The sequence below is a fragment of the Anastrepha ludens genome, chromosome 2, assembly GCF_028408465.1.
Source record: "Anastrepha ludens isolate Willacy chromosome 2, idAnaLude1.1, whole genome shotgun sequence".
Classification (NCBI taxonomy): Eukaryota; Metazoa; Arthropoda; class Insecta; order Diptera; family Tephritidae; genus Anastrepha; species Anastrepha ludens.
In genome coordinates, this window is record NC_071498.1 from 32,584,670 (window position 1) to 32,605,210 (window position 20,541).

Below are 20,541 nucleotides of genomic sequence, written 5' to 3' on the forward strand. Positions count from 1 at the left end.
CTTTGTAGTTTTTGTAGACCTTTCAAAGTCAGGTCCAAAACACAAATGTGTACTCGTGGAAATGACAGCGTTGATTGCTAATCTATAGTACATTGGCGTTTCACACTACTATTTAGCTAATGAGCCCGCTTCGTTGTTAAATACTGCGAAAACCTACAAAAAACGCCAGACCAGTCTTAAAAATAAAAAAAAGGCTAGGTAAGGGATGAAATGCATCCTGAGGATGAAGGGCTGCGTAATGCATTTGTATTGCCATCATCAGACATCCAGGCAGCAGGAATGGTAGACTTGCCAGTAGACAGTATCTGCAGGCATACATACATATTCGCTGTGAAGCGCTGGAGTATGCATTTCTCATAATATTCCCAATAATGCTTTTCATAACTACAAATTTGCATCCCTCTATACGACCACAAAAGTAATTGCATTTCGATTATGGCTGCGTAGATTTTTGAAGATCATTGAACTCTTAATGGCCTTGTGAATGGTTTTTCGCGACTTACCGAAAACAATGAAAAGAAACGTATCACAAAAAATAAAAACAAAATATAAATTTGCTTTTAAAGAAGTGAGTGATACACCAACAATGCAATATAACATATATATATTATATTTCCTTCATACTTTATTCGAATAATAGTGCATAAGATAATAAGCAGCTTTATAAAAAAAAATAAGAAGTCCATAAAATGCAAATTTCACATCTGTCATTTATCTCTCTTCTTTATAAGTTGAACTCAATGAGCCATTCAGAAAGCTATTGTTACCATGTTTACAAATACTTGTTAACTAATAAGCCAACTTTCCCGCCAGTTTTTTGGCTTTGGATGTAATACACATGCATACATACGTGCCCCAAGTCTCGGAACTTCAATGAATGAGGTAATAACGCAAAATACAATAAATTGGATGTAGCATCAGCCAACTACATATTTGAGAAAGCGCGCAGGTTTCCCCTTCGCTAACTCCAATTTTTGAAGTGAGAAAAAAGTATTCAAAAGGGGAGCGATAAATTCCACAATTCATTGTTGCTCGTGGCTGATCGTTGTGTACGGGCAACTTTGACAGAAAATTGCAGGCGATTAAAGATTGTTTATGGGATAAATAAATGTATAATATGTATAAATATATAATATGTATAAGCAAATGCAACTATGAGTACAAATAAGCTATACGAATTTCACATAAATAGTAAAACAAATATTTTTAATAAATATAAAAGAACATCCAAAAACTTAATCATACAACTCAATTCAATTTGATCTCCACCACTCGCGGTACATGGCAGCTCCCATGCATATTTAGTTTTTAATTGAAAACCGTATAATGAATCTCCGTGTATGAAAAATAGTTGAAATAGAAAAAGTTTTTTCAAATAGCGGTCGCCCCTCGGCAGGCATTGGAGCAACATCAAGACGCACATCACAAATAGGAGGAGGGATCGGCCAAACACCTAACAGAAGTGTAAGCGCCAATTATTTATAATTATTTTTTATAATGAATTTTAACTGTAAGAAATGTATCTAGATTTTTGAAGTAAAACTGCTTAGGCGTCGATGGACGAGCGAGAATGGAGAGTAAAATTTCAAGGCTATGCAACGTTTTGGGCATTTTCGTGCCGCGAGAGAGAAAAAAGATAAAACGTAGAGGAAAAGGAGAGAGAGCTATACCTTATATATATCTTAGATACACTTTAGGCTAGTTTTCCTGAGTTTTTCCTTGTGGTTGCTGAATTCTAATGAGAAATAACACTGCCTACTTTTTGGCGCTTGTTGGTGCAAACTTAGAAATTTATTTTGGTGCCTATTTTTTAGCGTTATATTGCCTTGGTACCTACTGTTTGGGACGTTTTTTGGTCCCGACTTTTTCTTATTATATTTCCGTTTCCTGGCTAGCGCTTTTGCTATTCATTCCGGCGTCGGATTTATTGGTATTGCCTAGCGGTAATTTGTGCCATTGCTGCGGTCCTGAAATCGCTGCGTTTGTGCGGGTGATAAACGCCCGGAGTAGTGCGCATTGTTGCCACGGTTTGTGTCCGGTGTTTACCTACACCGGTCGACCCTTCTCCGTGTTTTGTAAATTTTTTCTATTTGTATTCTCTGCAAATGTTGTGAATTTATTTAGATATATATTCTTTCTCTCTATCTCTCTCTCATTCTCTCTCGGGTCTCTCCCTCTTTCTTTGTCTGCCATGAAAGTTTCACTTTTGTTATGTGTACTACGCTACACGCACTTTTTTCCGAATTTTTTAAGCTCGACTCAAAAAAATTGTTAAACTTTATTTTAGTTCTAATTTATATGTTAAATTTATAGCATTAATTGATTTAATACAATAAAACCCAATGCCTACATTTTCTTAATTTACTTATATTAATTTTTGTAGCCTATGTAAATTATGCCGTTAATATAATAATTTTGTAAAAATATAATTTTTATTATAATATAAATAAGGATATGCTCCATTTCCATCCATCCATCTATTCATTCCTTCATCTTTGGGTATTTATGCGACTTTATTGTTGAATAAAATTTGTTTATATTAATTCATGTTAATCAGCATCCACTTGGTTTACTTTCCTTTTAATTTGAATTTAAATTTTTATATTCTTAATCCTGCTAATGATTTTCTCGCATTTTGGATATTTTTCAACTCGAAAATTCCTCAACATGGCTGAAATCTATTACTTTCCATTCTATTCTTCTAATCTAGTACTCTCTTTTTCCCACACCATAGTCAGCTGTCGTATGTTGACATTATTCACTTATTTCTTTTAACCTCAGCATTCGTAAATATTTACATTTCGGAAGCATTTTTTTTTTGACAGCACGAGAACGTTTACACATTTTCGGCAGCAGCCAATAAGTTTCTATAGTTTAATTGAAATTTAATACAAGCAAGTAAGAATCACTCATCATCATAGTTATGGTAAGATGCCGTACAATTTTTGTCTTTAGAAACATTACAGATTATGAATAAAGGTATCACTGCGATCATACAATATTGCAAACTATGTGATACCATTTTAAACATTTGCAGCCCATAAGCCACAAATAATAATATGAATGCTTTGTCGCGCCACTAATTCGCATACCTAGCAAATGAGTAAGAATAATCAAAAATTATTGGTTATCCATTAAATATGGTTTATGCTGCCGAAGCGGAACTTTTCAATTCTGCTTGTGAGGTTGTACACGCCAATTCGCATTTACAGCTAGCTGCACAGCTGTTCATCAGCCGGTCCACTAATTTCAACTCCATATACCAAAGGGGGCACTCACTTTAGCACACGCACTGCAAAGGGGATGCAACCGGTGAGTGTTCGACTCTATCTCGCTCATACATATCCGATGAATAAATTGTATGAATGAGATGGTTGCGGCTGCTTTTGCAACAACGATTTACATTTGACAAGTGTCAAAATGTAAACAACAACACTTCAAACACTCGAATGACAACAAAAAAAAACATTGTTTGTTGTTGCGGCTTTTCGAAAATTCATCGCGAGCAGAGTTATCCGCAAAAGCAAAAAGCAGCAATAAAGGCAACGGAGCGACAGCAGTCGATATGTAGCGAAGCATAGCACTGACAGTAGAAGCAGAGGAACAGCAGCAATAGTTTGCTGGCAGCGTGGTATGTGAATTGTGTTGGATCAACCTGAAATTGAAGTGAAGAAAAGTACAAAATAACCAGGAAGTGTTTAGTCAAATGCTGCAAATTGAGGGAGTGTAGCAATTTGAGGTGCGTACATCACCTATTCCACAAAGCGAATTGAGCGAGTGCGAATTCGATTACAGAACAGGGCCGTACTACGCCACCACCTTCCGGAAATGCGGTACATCGACGATTTGGTCGTGTGCACAGCCAATCAGTCAATTCGTGCATATTTAATCTCTTAAAGACAATTGGCTAGGTGTGTTTTCAGGAACTTTTAATTTGCCAATGAGATTGAATTGCTTGCGTTTTCAATTGCCTAAAGTCAATGAGAATTTTTTCTAAAACGTGTAAAGTTTGGAATTTGTTATATTGGGTAAAGTGGGCACGAGGAAAATTTTGTAAAAGAACGAAAAGTGGTGGACGGACGAAAGCGAAACGCGTGAACAGTGAACACAACCAACAACACCGATGAAAGAACGATTCGTTTCGTACTTTTTTTGGTTGGAGTTGTTGGTGGCTTTACTTACTATATAGTTTTTGGTTTTGTTGGTGTTTTTTTAAATGTAGAATGGTAGTGGCAGCGACTGGCAACGCGCCTTAGTGATATGTGGAATTCCAATTTTTCGTTATATTCCTCTACCGGCCCCATAAGAAAAAACAAAAACAAGTACAAAAACACCAACACGCCGAAGCATCGCCTATGGCGACTTTGACTTTGGCGTCGACGCCACCATCAACGTGTATGATACGTATGTATGTATGTTCATTTGTGCATGTGGAGTGGAGAAGTGAGTGAACGGTTGGTTAGCCCACAAAGTGGAAGAGAATACTGCCAGTCAGCAACGACTTGTCAGCCGATTTCGGTGGATTTTATTCGTTTGCAGTGGAAACGCAGTTACTGGTTAAACGCGCAACTAGCTCAAAAATTAGGAAACTGTGTACTTGTGAGGAAGAATTGTGTAGGCAATTTTGAGTTATATATTTGAATTACTCAAAAGAAAATTGCATGACAAACGCAAAAGCGTAAAAATGTCAAATTGAAAGTGCAAATGACCAACTAACTGATAGTTGGTGCATTGGATCCTCTTAAGGTATGTACAAGCAATATGTGTGGAAACAAGCTGGTCATGGGCATGTGTATGTGCGTGCAGCCGTACCGCCGATTGCATCTACGGTGGGTGGTACAAGGGTGCATATTCAGCCCATTAGAATCGTCTGACCAGGTATGGTCCCCACATATTGCCTCGGTTATTGGCGCTCGTTTAGCCATTGCCTAACCACCGGCTGATGGGCCATTCCATGCTATCCGCGACTCCGATTCTCGAATGTTTCTGTTTTTATTTTTTTTTGAATGCCTGCTCGGTTGGTTCGTTTCGGCTCGCCCGGCGTGCACCTCTTCTTGCCTGCGCTACTGTAAACGACCAGAACCAACAACGGCGTCGTCGGTGCTGCTACCGCGGTCGCCTCAGTTGGCGTCGACTTTGCCAACACTGTTCACCGCTGCAAAGCCAGTCAGCGAGCTGCTAACCAGCAAAACGCGCCGTTTGTCAACCATCGTCGGCCGAAATTCGACGAAAGCGCACCATCTGCAGAATAGGAATTTTTCATAGCTAATTTTGAACAAAATTTGAAATCATTCGTAATCGAAGTGCTATGATGGTGGAAAATTGTGATTTTGGTGTGTCCACACGTGGTGGTTATGTACATATTTGGTAGCGTTGTAAAGGTAAAAATTTGCTGATCACTAAACAAAAAATTCCAATAAATTCGGTGCAGATAATATGTGCCAGAAACGTGTTCAAACGAGTGGTGCTTCGCCAGTACGCTGCTGTTGCTACATCATATATTTTTCGCACGCAAGTTCGGGGTGGTGAAAGTGTAGGCAGTGTACATATTAGTAACCGTAGTAGCCGGAAAATTTACTTGACGGCATTGGTGGGAAAGCTGACGGCGACTATATTATTGACATGTTATTGCGTGAGCAGGTGATAGCAATGCAATGCATTGCAATGTACTCTTGAAACAGACACATGTGTGTGTGTGTGTATGTGCATATCTATTGTCCCCAAATGTTTTTCTTGCATATTGCCGCGTTGTCAAAAATGAACACATTGGTGTGCCACTACTTCACTCCATCTCCAATTAAAAAGTCCACACAAAAAGAAATGACTCAAGACCCCCAAATTTGCAGCTACAAGTTCTACTCAATTGCTTTAGCAAAATTGAAACCAACAACAATACAGTTGGAATTGTTGGAATAGCGAAATAAGAGTTGAAGAAATATCAGGGGCAAAATGAGGCAATTCAAAAGCGCACATAGCAAAAGCACGAATAAAAATAATGGGGAGAAAAAGTAAAAAGCGAGTGACTCGAAATCGAATCAGAATCATCATCCATTGTCGTTGGTCGTCGGTTGTCGTTGGTATGGTCGTGCAGCGCTGCTGCTGCGCAGTTTTAAATTTTTGTTGCTAATGCTGCTGCTGCTGCGTCGCTGCTAATATCGTTGTTGGCGTTGCTTTGCTTTTACGTTCATCGTGTTGTTGATTGTTTCATTCTTGTTTAATTTGCATATGCATGCATTGACTGGGTTTAAGTAAACTTCTATTTTATAGCGCATAGTTAAAATGATTTCGGTGTGCATTGCTCCAGTCACCTGTTTCCCGTAAGTTCCCTGTGCAAGTCCTTGCACTTTTGAACGGTTTTAGAGTCATAACTGAAAGTAAGGTTATAGGTGTTCTGTAGTGTTCATAATGTGATGATTGTGTTCTCGCACACCAGGAATAGATTAAACACATTTGCGTCTGTTATTCAAACCCCTCGATCCGGCCAATCACGTCGGTTCTACGTTAGCAGAACTTCAGCAGCGTTGCCAAAAAATGTATTGGGGATTATAATGTGACAACAAGCACAATCGGCCAATGACTGCCACTCCAGTAGTATTTCTCTACAAATTTTGGATGCGTTTTCTTCTTTCACAAATTGCACACCTATTATTCTTGCCATCTTGTCATCTGACCAGTGACCAGGTGAACGAAAAAATCTCTTGAATTACATTTCCATTAGCGGATAAGTAAGATTTGGCAGATAAACTAGATCTTAATATTGATTGAATGACAAATTTTATGGGCTCAACGAATGTTATTTTCTTTCTCAATATGATTTAGGTGATTTATTGGATTGTATATGGAAAATGATGGGACAATCCTCAAAACAGGTTTACGTAGCTGATTTTCCACCATGGTATTTCTGATAGAGGTTTGCTCTTCGACCTCATGGTATTTTGTGCCCTCTATTCACCACAGTCCCTTATTTAGACCCAGTTCCCTTACTAAACTCAAGATAGAGTTGGGTTGGATAGAGCGTATATGCCTTTCTTCTGGATGCACTTTGCCGAGATATCTGACCTCCGTGCCATAGCGCTGCATTCAGGGAGATAGTCCATTGTAGTCTCCCCGACCATGTGTAGATTACTACGCAGTCTCCAGTGGCCCGTGAATATTCTCAGTTTATTATTGATGTGGGTTAAGAGTTTTTTAAACCTTGAAAATACTACGTTTTGTGTAGCAACGCTACAAATATTTTTGTTACAGTCCTTGGCTGGACATACATTTGGATAGTTCCGGTAGCATAAATCCGTTAGGGAATGATGGGGAATAGTAGAACCGATCGTCTAATCTCTACTCGATACGCATCACCTGCCGTATCGATCCCATTCTCTCGCAACTGAGTTGATAGTACGATCAAACATATGTATGTGTGAATATCTGCTCACAAAACTTAACCTCTAATTGCATGAATTTTCCAACACTACCATAATTTTATATTCGAGTGATCGAAAGATGATTTCCATCTGCGTTGGGTCATTGACTCCCTAAAACAATCCCTGAATTTAAATGTATTTCGGAGAATGCTGATGGCGTGGCAGTCCCTGTTCGGTGTACATAGATTGAGATCTATTGTGTCTTCTGCCCTTTACAGTACTTTGTCTAAGTCCACTTAGGAAATCTAAGAGATAATTTTTTAGCACATGTGTGCTCTTGCTCTGTCCATAATGAGCCCTTTTCCTGTACTTGCCTTCTCAATATGGCATCGGAATCGAGAAACTAGTACACCTATACCGCTGCGGGCAAGTCCCAAAAATGACATTCCAAACGTGAACAGATTGCTTCGAAGTATTCAATGAACTTTAATGATGCAGATATTTTAAAATCCTCATCTCTGGACTAAACTCTTCTTGGATGGTGTCCCCCAGCGAAGTAAGGATGATAGATAACCAGGTTTGGGCATCCGAAGCAAAATTGCAAGTGTAACTTCGTCTCGCACGTTCCAGGGGACTCGGCAGAGGAATTCTGCTCGCTCATTTCACACGTACTCACACACTCGTCTAATCAGTCGTTTAGACGGCAACAAAGTAAGAAACGAGCATAGACAGTGTTGATTTGTTTCGTGTATCACCAACACAATCTTTTTTTTTTTCGTAAACAAATCGCTGTCTTGGCCCCGGTTACGACAGCCAATCAGCTGATTCCCTCAAAAACGCTGAGAGCCGGTTAACAGTTTTATGTTAGTCACACCTCTGCATTTTGTACATTCTGCCAGCAAAAATGGTGCAGATCATCTCAGTGTTGGGGCTCGATATTTAGCTAACCAATCAGCTTCCCAGGCTTGTCCTGAATATCTCTTTTGCCCTCTTCTATTCACAGTTCTATTCAAAGTGTTTTACTCTTTACTCTTGTACACGATGAGTGGGTGTATTATTCTCTACAATACAGAAGATTTCGCAGTGTATTTTGTCCCATGAGGATAACAGTTTACCAAACTGGTCGTCAAGCTTATCTAGGGATAGGGCCGGGAAATGTGCTGTTTTGACTGTGGTGGGTGCAGAAGGGCGGAGGGTTAGATGAGTGGGTTTAAGGGGGCATGTGAATAGATAATTAGTGTCGTGCGAGCTACCTTTACATGCCGAACATATCGCACCCTAAATACAAAAGGGTCACAACTCAAAATGAGCAGAAGCTCAAATATGAACGAGACGTTATCAATAAAACGGTCCGCGGATGACATATGGCAAAAATAAATTTTTTGTTTTTTGGTAGGACTGTTATAAGCTTACATGGCAAATTTCAGCGTGATATGTCACACAGTTTGTTTTCTGTGCTACTGTAAACAAGTCAAGCTCGAGTGTGGAAAATTTTGAGTTGTGACCCTTTTGTATTTAGGGTGCGATATGTTGAATATATGAAGGTCGATTCTGGATATATAGGAATGCTAAAGTAGCGCGGATATCACGAGGCAGCTGAAGCTCTTCGTTTGCAATGAGTGGTAGATGAATTACGATTACGACATTCAGGGAGCGGAAGATCTTAAAAGTGATGTCGTTGAATGTCGTGTATAGCCTTTATGTATATTACCAGTGGTTGTCGTGTAAAGTCCTAGATCTTATCAGTCAAGTGATGTAGAAGTTTCCTCATATGCCTAGGATATTACTTAGCCTCCAGAAAGTGCGTACTTGTAGCAGAAACTTTATTCTGAGCTTGGTGTGGCTTAGTCTCATAGTCTGGTGCCAATATAGGATTCTCAGCCATTTCTTTTCTTTCTTGACTTTTTAATTTTTGGTGTATTCTCACCTCAAATTCTATGCCTTCCGCCGTAGACGCACCGTCCGCGCCCCTATCTTTTTGTCAAGCTTTACTTCCTGCACTAAATTTCAGAAAGGCTCTAAAAATTACAGAACGTGTCTTGCTAATCTGTCCGTATATTCTGGATAGGTATGACTCCTCCTAGGATAGAAATTTCGTTCGTAGCAGCTCATCTAAAACTAGGCTCCACAATTGGTGTGATGGGACTCTCTCTTGTGGAGTACACTCCCTATGCACTCTAGGGCTAATAGGAAGTTCAGCTCTTAGATTAAAAGTTGCCTGAGTACGACTCAACTGACACTCATGATGGTATGCCCTTTACGATAGTTCCGCCATAAGCTTATCACTAGGGAAAATCACCCACTGACACTCACATTTTTATATTTTCATTTGGAAATGGCCCTCTCAGATAGATAACCTCCAGATTTCCTCTTCATTCAGTTCTAATTGCTGGTAAAAAAATTATGATCATCTTAAAATGATTACTATTGAAACTTATTCCGGCCCTACATCTTGTCAATGCAATGTAGCCCAAACAATGTCTTTATTTAAAGGAAGCAAAAATCATCTCGGCGGCTGTGTTAAAAACAAATCTGCTGCATTTAGGGATCAGAAACCTGCTCGTGATCGCCGAAAAGCCAATGCATTCTCAGAGAGTAACAGTTTGGTGGGGCTTATGGAGTGGTGACATCTTTGGCTCATTTTCCCTTGAAAATACTGCTGGAAATGCATTTCCGGTCAACGTTGAGCTCTGCAGTGGCATGATAAATGTTTTTTTGTGGACGCAAATTTAAGTCATGGACTCGAACGATCTTTGGTTTTAGCCGAATAGCGCGGTAATCGTTTTATCAACCATCTAGACGATGTCAATTGGCTATCTCGGAACTGCGATTTGACGTCGTTAGACTTTCTTTTGTGGAGTGCCGCGACGGACCGATGTTATGCAAACAATCCATTAACGATTTAGGTGTTTAAGCTGAATATCGAGCAAACCATTCAATCAGTAGAGCCAGAAACCGTCACCAAGGTGTTGGAAAACTGGTTTAATAGGATGCGCTACTGTGAAGCCAGCCAAGACAGTCACATGCATGAAATCTTGTTCCATAAATAATGGGAACGTTTACTCTTTCGAATAAACCACTAATATACTGAAAAAATTGATTTTTGTCATTTTTATTTTATTTTAAAAGAAACCCCTATATGGACCACACTGTATGCGATTGTTCCTGCAGAGATCAACAATATTAGGATCAAAGCTTTGTAACTAAGGAACGAGTTATTCAATTACTGAAATCCTCTTTCAAAAGGTACCTCAATCCCAAAAGCGAACGAATTGAAAGTTTTTAAAACTAACTGAAACTTTTTCAGAATAATCTGAAAAGCTTTTCGATGTTGTTGCTTGTAAAGGTACGAGTATTTGATTTGAAGCTTGATCATATTTAAAACCTAAGAAAGTCACCATAAGTGAGAAAAGACTTTTGTTGGATTAAAGAAATTACAGGAAAACGGTGTTAAAAAGAGAAACCATTTTTTTGGGCAAAAAGGGGAGACTTTTTTGTATTGAAATCGAGGCGAATTTGTTTGATTTGCGTTTTTCTTTCGCTGTGTCCATGTAGCTGTCAGCACAGAATAAAACAAGGGGAATTAATTTTTTGTTTTCTATTTCGCCATTACCTTGCTGTGACAATCAAACGTACGAAACATTGTTGTTGGTCTCGAGCCATCACCTTTAATAAATGCGCCTTGATTGAAATCGTACGAAAAAAATATTCAATGAATCAATCAAAGCTTCAAAACGAAACAAGAAATATTTCACTTCGCAAATAAGTTCTTGTTAAACAATTTTACAAGGCTGAATCAAGTTTTTTTCGTCAAAAGTACAAGGGTCGTTTGAAAAATCCGTGCAAAAATAAAAGGTATTGTAACTAAATGTTAGGAGTAAACCTTTTATATTTTTGGAACCCTATTTCCATTAATTTTGCGATCACAACTGGGCGTGAGCTGGTGTGTTGGTGTGATGGAAAAGGAAAACCACTCGACTTTCTCGATTCAAACGAATTTCAAACACAAAGAAATAAACCGATCTGGCTAAAACTTGGTGTCTGTTCTTCCAAGATATCCTACTAACTAAACATGACTTCGATAGCGCCGAAACAAAATTGCGCAAAATTGTTATGGAGCTCAAAGGAAAAAAATTGTTTGACGGTAAATGGGAAAAACTTGCACAATTATCTTAAGTTCACGCGTTAAGTGTTATAAAGTTTACTGGCTTCAATGGTAATGGTAATGATTGTACGGGTTAGGCTAAGGCCTTTATGCACTGTGACCGGAATGAGCTATTGTGCGCTCCTAATTACTTAATTATACTTATTTAGTGTACCGAGGAATCGAACCAGATCTTAGGAGGGAGCAATTGTAGGTCTTCCTCCTCTAGTAGGTACGAGTCTGTGTCTCCTGTGGCCTAATGCCTCACAGTTGGTGATTAAGTGTTCCATAGACTCCTCTTCATCACAGCAGAACCTGCATGATCTTGTACTAGATAACCCTATTGTGTTAAAGTGTTTATTACTGGCAAAGTGACCTGTAAGTGCTCCACAGAGTAATCTGAGGCCCTTTTTATCTAGGGTTAGAGCAGATTTTGCTATGTTGGCATTGAAGTTCAAAAACTTTTTGGAGTGACTAAGGCCGCTTGTGCCATTCCAGTGTTCATTGATTTTAATTTGGAACCATTTTTGGTTTCCTGGAGTATATTATTTTTGTTAAAGCCGAAAAATGGGGATGGACACGAGAAACGACAGGAGCTTTGTTCTGATAACTTCGAGTTTATGTTGTCAAATATCTCGGTATTCACCTTGATAAATTTTTATACTATAACGATCACGTTAACCTCCAAGTCGAGAAGACCGCAAGAGCTTTCCATATCTATAAAAAAATGTTTTCATCGAAACTACTACACAAGAAAGTAAAAATATTAATGTATCAAACCCTGGTAAGACTGATACTCACATATGGTTGCTCAATTTGGTACAACATTTCACCCTCATATATGGAACGACTAAGGAAGCTTGAGAGAAGAATACTACGATCATGTACTTCCTTATATAGATCACAAAATAGTAACTACACCAATACATCTCGAGCTCAAAGCTTTATAACACAGCGAAAGTGCCCAGAATTGATTGTCATATTATAAATTTAATAAGAAAACATATCCGGTGTTGCCTATACAATACCAATAACATATTAATAAGAGCGTTTTACTACGAAAGCGACGATTATTTCTCACTAGCTATTTCTAATGGATTTCCACCTCCCGAATCCTTCTTATACCTCGACAAAAAAGGCTTTATACAAAACGAAAACTATACGCCAATAATATATCACATATTCAGAAGAGCGAACAATAAAATAATCACATAAAAAACACTTAATGCAAATAATAAACGTTTTGATACATATATTTCAAGCTGCGACAAAATCGAATCCACCCTTACCATTAAAAACTGCTGGTGGTTAACAAATGACACGCAACACTAACTCATACCACCTTTCTAGTCTGACTACCTTCTTTTACTACTTTTAAGGCTTTTATTATAAACAATAATCTATGCATCGTTTTTGTTCCCTTTTTCCTTGCATCAAAGTTATAAAATATTTTAATAACTTCTAAGTTAAAACAAAATTAATTTCAATACTAAGAAAAAGTTACTCGACATCAGATAATATACGTACTTGAGAGCTCGTCTAGAGACATTGTACGACACATCATTACCATACTAATACTATTGTTTATTGTAGTACTTAATAATATTAGTTGATAATAAATAAACAAATAAAAAAAAAAAAAAATCAGTCACAAGAGCGGATCGATGAGATGGTGCATTACCATGCAATAAGAACCAGCTTCCTCCTTCGCGGTATTCTAAACGACAAGATAGAAAATTGTATTGACGGTTTGGCCCGCTGGCACAAACTCCTTGTGGACAATTTCCTTCGAATCGTAAAAACAAATGAGCATCGACTTGATTTTTGACTTCTCCAAACACGATATTTTGGGTGGTGGCTCGCCTGGGACCTTCGGCACTTTGACGCTTAGTTTAGGTTCATATTGGAAGCACTATGTTTCATCACCAGTTACAGTGTTGTAAAGGAAGTTCTCTTCTTTTCTCGCCTCTTTAATGAGGCCTTTCGAAAGTGGAATTCTGAGCAATATTTGATCCTCAGTTAACTTATGCGGAATGAAACGTGCACAGACCTTTCGAAAGACCATATGATCAGTGATCAATGCGATAAATCGATGTTTTGGACATATTCAACTCCGATTTCATGAATTTCAACAATGATTTCAGTTAATTTTTTTTTTATAAATTTACGAACAATTTCGATGGAGTTCTCGCTGATTTTGGGGGCCGTCCATTGTCATTTATGTCCTCGCAACCATCTCTGAAACGTGTAAGCCACTCATGAACTCTGGCACGAGGTACACAATCATCACAATAAACTTTTTTTTATCAATTCGAATGCTTCAGTAAACGTTTTACCGATTTTAAAACAAAACTTGATATTAGATCTTTGTTCGAAACTCATTTTTGTACCGATGACACAAACGTACTGACACTTTAGATGCAATAACTTCGCTTCCACTGAACCGATTGTCACCAAGCTTTCACTGGAAGTCCACTAGGGATGTAACTTCCAACGCCTTAACTCATTAAAAATATGGCGCCATCAAAAACATTTCTACGATGCCAGTCTTGTTTATTTTGGACTTCACCTTGTATATATCTGAAGTCTGAGTATGTTCAACCATCCAAAAAATTGAAAACTTCTAATGCCGATGAAAGGGATAACGAAAATACCAAATATTAATTTTAAAACAATCACAAAAATTGTAACGTCTTTCAAATTTTAAATAAAAATAAAATAAATCAAGAAAAACTTTTTTTGTCTTTTAAATTTTATGGACGTCGCTTGCGTGTTAGCTCAGACTCTATATTTTCTCATCTTTAGAGTTCAAAAGGGGGCTATAGGAGTTAGGATTTGCTCAATGCATGGCCAAATGGTCACGCTAGGCTAGATTAATGAAGCGAAAGCTGAGCCAATTGAAGAGTCAATAAGCGCAGCAGCAGAAAGCCGTGTTCTCAGCAAATTCTGATGAGGCCTCGATGTGTGAATCCTGCACGTACTCGTACAAAATGTATCAGAAATTTCTATATTTTTCAATATATTTTTTACTTCAAGAAATAATACCTATATTTACCATATCATAACTTCTGTGTTTTTGCTTATTATTTAGTTACTTTTTGTGTACATTTTAAAATCAAAATTTTCAAAATTACAAATACATATTTTTCAGTTAAAAAGCCTTGAAATAATTACGGTTTTTCTTTTTTCTTACAATTTTAGATAAAAACCTACAGAAAACTGCGAAGCTAACAAAAAAGATAACGGAACGCAGTAACAAGAAAATTCAAATTGCATGCGTATGAATATTAAAAATTGCAACGTCCAACATCTATAAAAACATACATACACTCATACATATGTACGCAGCATGTGTGAATGGTATTCAAAGCGGATTTAAAAACGAAACGTGTATCACAAAACGGCATATTTAAAGTTTGAAAAAAACAAAAGAAAAAAAAACAGCAACAAAACACACTAACAGCTTAAATGTTTTAAACTGCAATCGATTGCATGCATTGTGAGTACAGGAAGTACATACATACATACACGTACGTAAATACAGACTGTAATGTGTTTAGTCAACAAAAACATAAAAATTTAAAAAGTGAGTTAATTTGAATTTGTGGAAACACATTAAAGTGTTTGAATTGCAATTTTAACGCAGCGAGTGTAAGTTTTTTGATAAAAGAAAAATATAAAATCAAAAAAGGAAAAAAAAAATAAGGGTAACAAAAAAGTTAAAATTTAAAATTATATACAAAAGTGATTTTAATAAACGCTAACGCTGTATTACTTGCACACAAATCTAGTAATAGCCAGCGATTGTTTAGTGCAAAAAAAAAAAAAACAAAACAAAAAAAGAAACTACATTTGTAGCTAACAATTTTTAAACGAATAACAGACTAATGGCAAGTACTTTTAATACAAATTTGATAAATGCGCTTCGAATGAAAATCAAATGAAGTAATTTAACAAGTGGAAATTCTGTAACAGCAGCAGCAACAGTTTATATTGGTTTGCGATTAATAAAAGGTAATTTAAAAAAACAATTCCTTATTAAAAATTCAATAAATCTAAAACTCGCTTGGAGCATGGAAACAACTTAAAATACCTACAATGTGGCCGAAAATTACACAATTTTATTTATTACACGGTATGAATATATCAGGTCAGTCCATAAGTTCGTGCGTTTTTTAAAGGTGGTTTTAAAATTAATAAAAAGATGTTTAAAGTGTTTATTAATCAATAATATATTTTCCTTCATTATTTACAATGTCTTTTCAACGTTTAGGCAAATTTTTAATTCCCTGCTCAAAAAATTGTTTGTCCTTGGAGCCAAAACACGCTTCGATATCCTTTTTTATAGCTTCTTTTGAGGAGTAGTTCTTGTTAATCATATGGGATTGAAGTCCACGGAAAAGGTGATAATCACAAGGTGCAATATCCGGAGAGTATGGTGGATGCGGAATTAGCTCCCATCCGAGCTCGTTCAGCCTGCCTAATGTTTGCCTTGCGGTATGAGGTCTTGCGTTGTCGTGTTGAAACAAAACTTTGCGTCTATTCACTAAAGACGGTTTATTTTTGTTAAGTGCCTCATTCAGGTTTGATAACTGATGGGAATAATAATCAGCAGTTATCGTCTGGTTTGGTTCAAGAAGTTCATAATGAACAATACCGGCCATATCCCACTTAAGAGACAGGAGAATCTTCTTTGGGTGAAAGGGTTACATGGGTTTCGTGGGTTTAAAATCGATTTGATTTTTTTTTATTTATTAATTTCTACAACATCTCAAGAATAATATCCTATATTTTCAAGTCGATCCGAATAATAGTTTCGAAGATACAGCCTTTGGAAGGTGTACGCTCCAAGCCACTTTTATTGTTACTCAAAACTTTAAACGCGTTTTTCTCGGAACCGTGTTTTCAAAGTCGGTTGTCAAATGTTCTCGAAAACTACTGAACCGATCTTGATGAAATTTTACACAGGTGTACGAGATACATTTTACTCGTGCTTGGACGAAGAATTTTTTTTTCAATTACAACTATTAAAAAAAAAAAAAAAATGTCAAGCAAATTTTACCGATTTTTCATGTTTTTGGAAAAATGTCTGCCAAAATTTCAATTTTTACTTTAGTTTTCTTTCCTTCGTTCAAGCTTGAGTTTATGGTCTTAACTAAAACACTTATTTTTGTTTTTTCATTTTTGATGATCCTGTCAGGAGTTATGCTTACATCGCGGACGCACCCTTTTTCGAAGGGTCACCGGAAATGACGTCACAATGGAGGAGTTTTCATTTTTTTTGTTTGAAAATTTCAGAAATTATTCTTTAAATATGTATCTATAAGACAGAAAAAAGTTTGAATTAAATAAATAATTTTTTACATAGAAAAAAAATATTGAAAATAGGCTTTTTTTACCCGACGAAACCCATGTAACCCCTGAAGGCCATCTCTAGGGGTCGGTTCTGGTGTTTCATCTTTATCTAATACTGTTCGCAAGGATTATTGAAAAGGACCCATTTTTCATCACCAGTAACGATACGGATCAAAAAAATTTCATTTTCAAGCCGTTGCAGCAGCTGAGAACACACATTCACTCTCTGCTGAAGGTTGGCGACGGAAAGTCTATGCGGAACCCATTTTCCCCAGCTTTGAAACCTTTCCCAACTGAACCAGGTCCCTGTGAACTGTTCCATGCGATGAATTTAACCTCTGAGCTATCATATCGACTGTCAAATTTGGCTCAGCTTCCACGAGTTCGAGCAAGGCGTCGGAGTTAAAGACTTCAGACCGACCAGCGCGCGGGGCATACTCCACGTTGCAGTTACCACTTCGGAATTTTGAAAACCACCTTTGCGCATACTTTACACTCACGGTATCCTCTCCGTGAACAGTGTTCATTTCTGCAGCAGCAGTTGTTGCATTTTTACCACTTTTATAAAAAAAAAAAAATACAAAATATGCCTCTTATACGCGTTCGAAGATTCCATTTTATTTTTTAACAAGACGTGCTTCTATCCGTGATTAAAATCACTTGTTGAATGCACAATATATCGAAGAAAATATAAATAGTTCTGTTATATTCCGCGAATAATTTTTTGTATGCAAAAATCATACAAAAGTGAAATTATGGGTAAAATACGCACGAACTTATGGACTGACCTGCTATATATAAATATATAAAGGGTTTTCCAATAACAGGTGTTATTTTGAATAGCCCGCTATTTCGGTAGATGCTACTTTCGAAGCTGTTATTTTTTGATATTTGACAAGTAGAAACTACGCCATTAATAAAAATGGAACGATACACGCTTAAACAACGCATTGAACTTATTAAAATTCACTATAAAAATGGTGAAAATTTGGCAGAGCCGGTTAGTGAAACTCGAACATTTTTGGGTCATCGTGAAGCACTTTGTCGGACCGCAATACAGCAATTGGTGAACAAATTCGAGCTGTTGGGACAAGTTAGTGATGTGAAGAATAAAACCCGTGCATGTCGCTCAAGAACAGCCGAAAATATTGTTGTTGTAGCCGAGAGTGTTGAAGAAAACCCAGGCTTGTCTATTCCTCGTCGTCCTTTAGAATTAAGCGTTCCACAAACGTCATTACACCGTAGTTTGCATAAAGATTTGGGTCTTAAGACTTATAAAGTCCAGTTAACACAAGAACTCAAGCTGGCCGATCATCAACAACGTCGTGTCTTTGCAGATTGGATCGTTGAAATGCATGAAAATGATCCGGAATTCCATCGAAAAACCATCTTGAGTGATGAGGCCCATTCCCACCTCGGTGGTTCCGTTAACAAGCAAAATTGTCGGATCTGGGCTCACAAAATCCAAGAGTTATTATTGAAAAGCCTCTCTATCCTCAACGTGTGACTGTTTGGTGCGGTTTATGATCCGGCGGAGTCATTCTTCTTCTTCATAATAGACGCGATAACCGCTTACGCGATTTTGGCCAAGTTTAACAAAGCGCGCCAGTCGTTTCTTTCTCGTGCTAACCGGCGCCAATTGGACACACCAAGTGAATCCAAGCTCCTCTCCACCTGATCTTTCCAACGCAGAGGAGGCCTTCCTCTTCCTCTGCTACCACCAGCTGGTACCGCCTCCAATACTTTCAGAGCCAGAGCGTTCGTATCCATTCGGACGATATGACCCAGTCAGCGTAGCCGCGCTATGTCTATGTCGTCGTAAAGCTCATACAGCTCTTTGTTCCATCGCCTGCGCTATTCGCCATTGCCAACGTGCAGAAGTCCAAAAATCTTACGCAGAAGCTTTCTCTCAAACACTCCAAGCGTCGCTTCATCGTCCACGCTTCTGCGCCATACGTTAGGACGGGCATGATGAGAGCCTTGTAGAGTGTTAGTTTTGTTCGTCGAGAGAGGACTGTACTACTCAATTGCCTACTTAGTCCAAAGTAGCACTTGTTGGCAAGAGAGATTCTACGTTGGATTTCAAGGTTGGCATTGTTATCGGTGTTAATGCTGGTTCCTAAATATACGAAGTCTTTTACAACCTCGAAATCATAGCTGTCAACAGTGACGAGGGTGCCGTTACGCGAGTGCGTCGTCTCCTTTTTTGATGACAGGAGGTACTTTGTTTTGTCCTCGTTCACCACCAGACCCATTCGCGTTTGGAAAAGGACAATAATGTCAATATCATCGACATACGTTAACAATTGTACGCTATTATTAAAAATTGTGGGTGAATGATTAAGTGGTGCGGCTTGCACGATCTTTTCTAGCATCAGGTTAAAGAAGTCACACGACAGAAGTCATTAACATTTTTGTGCATTTTATACCGCTGATTTCACATCACAACAAACTCTTTTGACTTTTTAATCACTTCTGCAGCCGCGGCGGCATAAGATAATTTCGACCCTTTCGAATGCGTGCATAAAAATACCACCTCAAAACGCTTCGCGTACTTCTCATACATTTTTGTTTGGTTGCGTTTACGGGAAAGTATCGAACGACACTAACCTGAGTTAGCACTGGCGTCGTAGCCCTTGAGTGGAACTATTACGCAGCAAAAAGCAGAACGAAATATATATTAAAGTTACAAGAAAAAAAACGCACCTTTTCTTCTGACATAGACTGTAAATGAAAGCATTTCAATGAATGTGATCACAGCAAATATATTCAAGCGCGAAAAGTACCGTTACGGCACCGATACTCGATAAAACATGCGCATATATGGCTGCCAACGCATCGTTCTTAAGTATTTTTCAATGGCTGTATGTATGTCCATATGTATATATATTTGTTGCGAAATTCTCTGCAAACTGAAAATTGTTTGTTCACATAAATATATTTATTATAAATGATGTATAAGGTCAAAACTAAGTGACGTTGGCATTTGAAGTGGCGTCGCTTAGTTAAAAATTAAATCCCTAGGCTTTTTTTATAAAAAGCTTGAGTGTGCAACAATTGCTACTATACAAAGTACACCAATACACATGCATATGCACATACATATGTATTTAAATATTCGTATGGATGTGAAATTAGTCAAACTAATGAATGTAGTTATTGTACTTAGTAATGAACTGCATGAAGTGTTCACATGGTTTATTGGGTGCAAACTGATTGATCAAGTTTTTCTACGTATGTATGTATTTGTGCATACCATTATAGATGTATTTGTGCATATATTCACATACACGCTCTAGATTAGTTGTGTGTAATTGAGTGACTTTGTGACTTTAGCTAATAGAAAGTTCAAAACGAAATCATTCAGCGTAATTTTTAACACAGATTTTTTAATTGATACACTTAAAATGCACTTAGCAATGAAAAACAATGATGTTGATTTATTTCTAACATATCTGTTGCAAGTATGTATGTATATGGTATTTACTCGTGTTATCCAAATTTTTAAATTTGTTCTTTTAGTAATCAATCGTTCATTCAATTGAATTGGGGAAATTTCTTTCTATAATCTCACGACACCCTGCACTTCCACGTCACTTTCCAATGGTTTAATCATTGTGGGTGTGACTGTCCGGACACCGGTTTGTCATCGTTAATGCGTCACTGAGCTATTATATCTATGTTTGT

The 20,541-nt window shown here is 37.6% G+C and overlaps 1 long non-coding RNA gene across 1 annotated transcript in view; it reads left to right on the top strand.

The window, feature by feature from the left end:
* Positions 1 to 3,540: 3,540 nt before the first annotated feature.
* LOC128868039 (uncharacterized) overlaps positions 3,541 to 20,541 on the top strand; it is a 63,530-nt gene continuing 46,529 nt past the window's right edge. The window contains exons 1-2 of the long non-coding RNA XR_008455051.1: positions 3,541 to 3,739; positions 14,701 to 15,513. This is a non-coding gene — a long non-coding RNA (uncharacterized LOC128868039). The remainder of the gene's footprint in view (positions 3,740 to 14,700; positions 15,514 to 20,541) is intronic.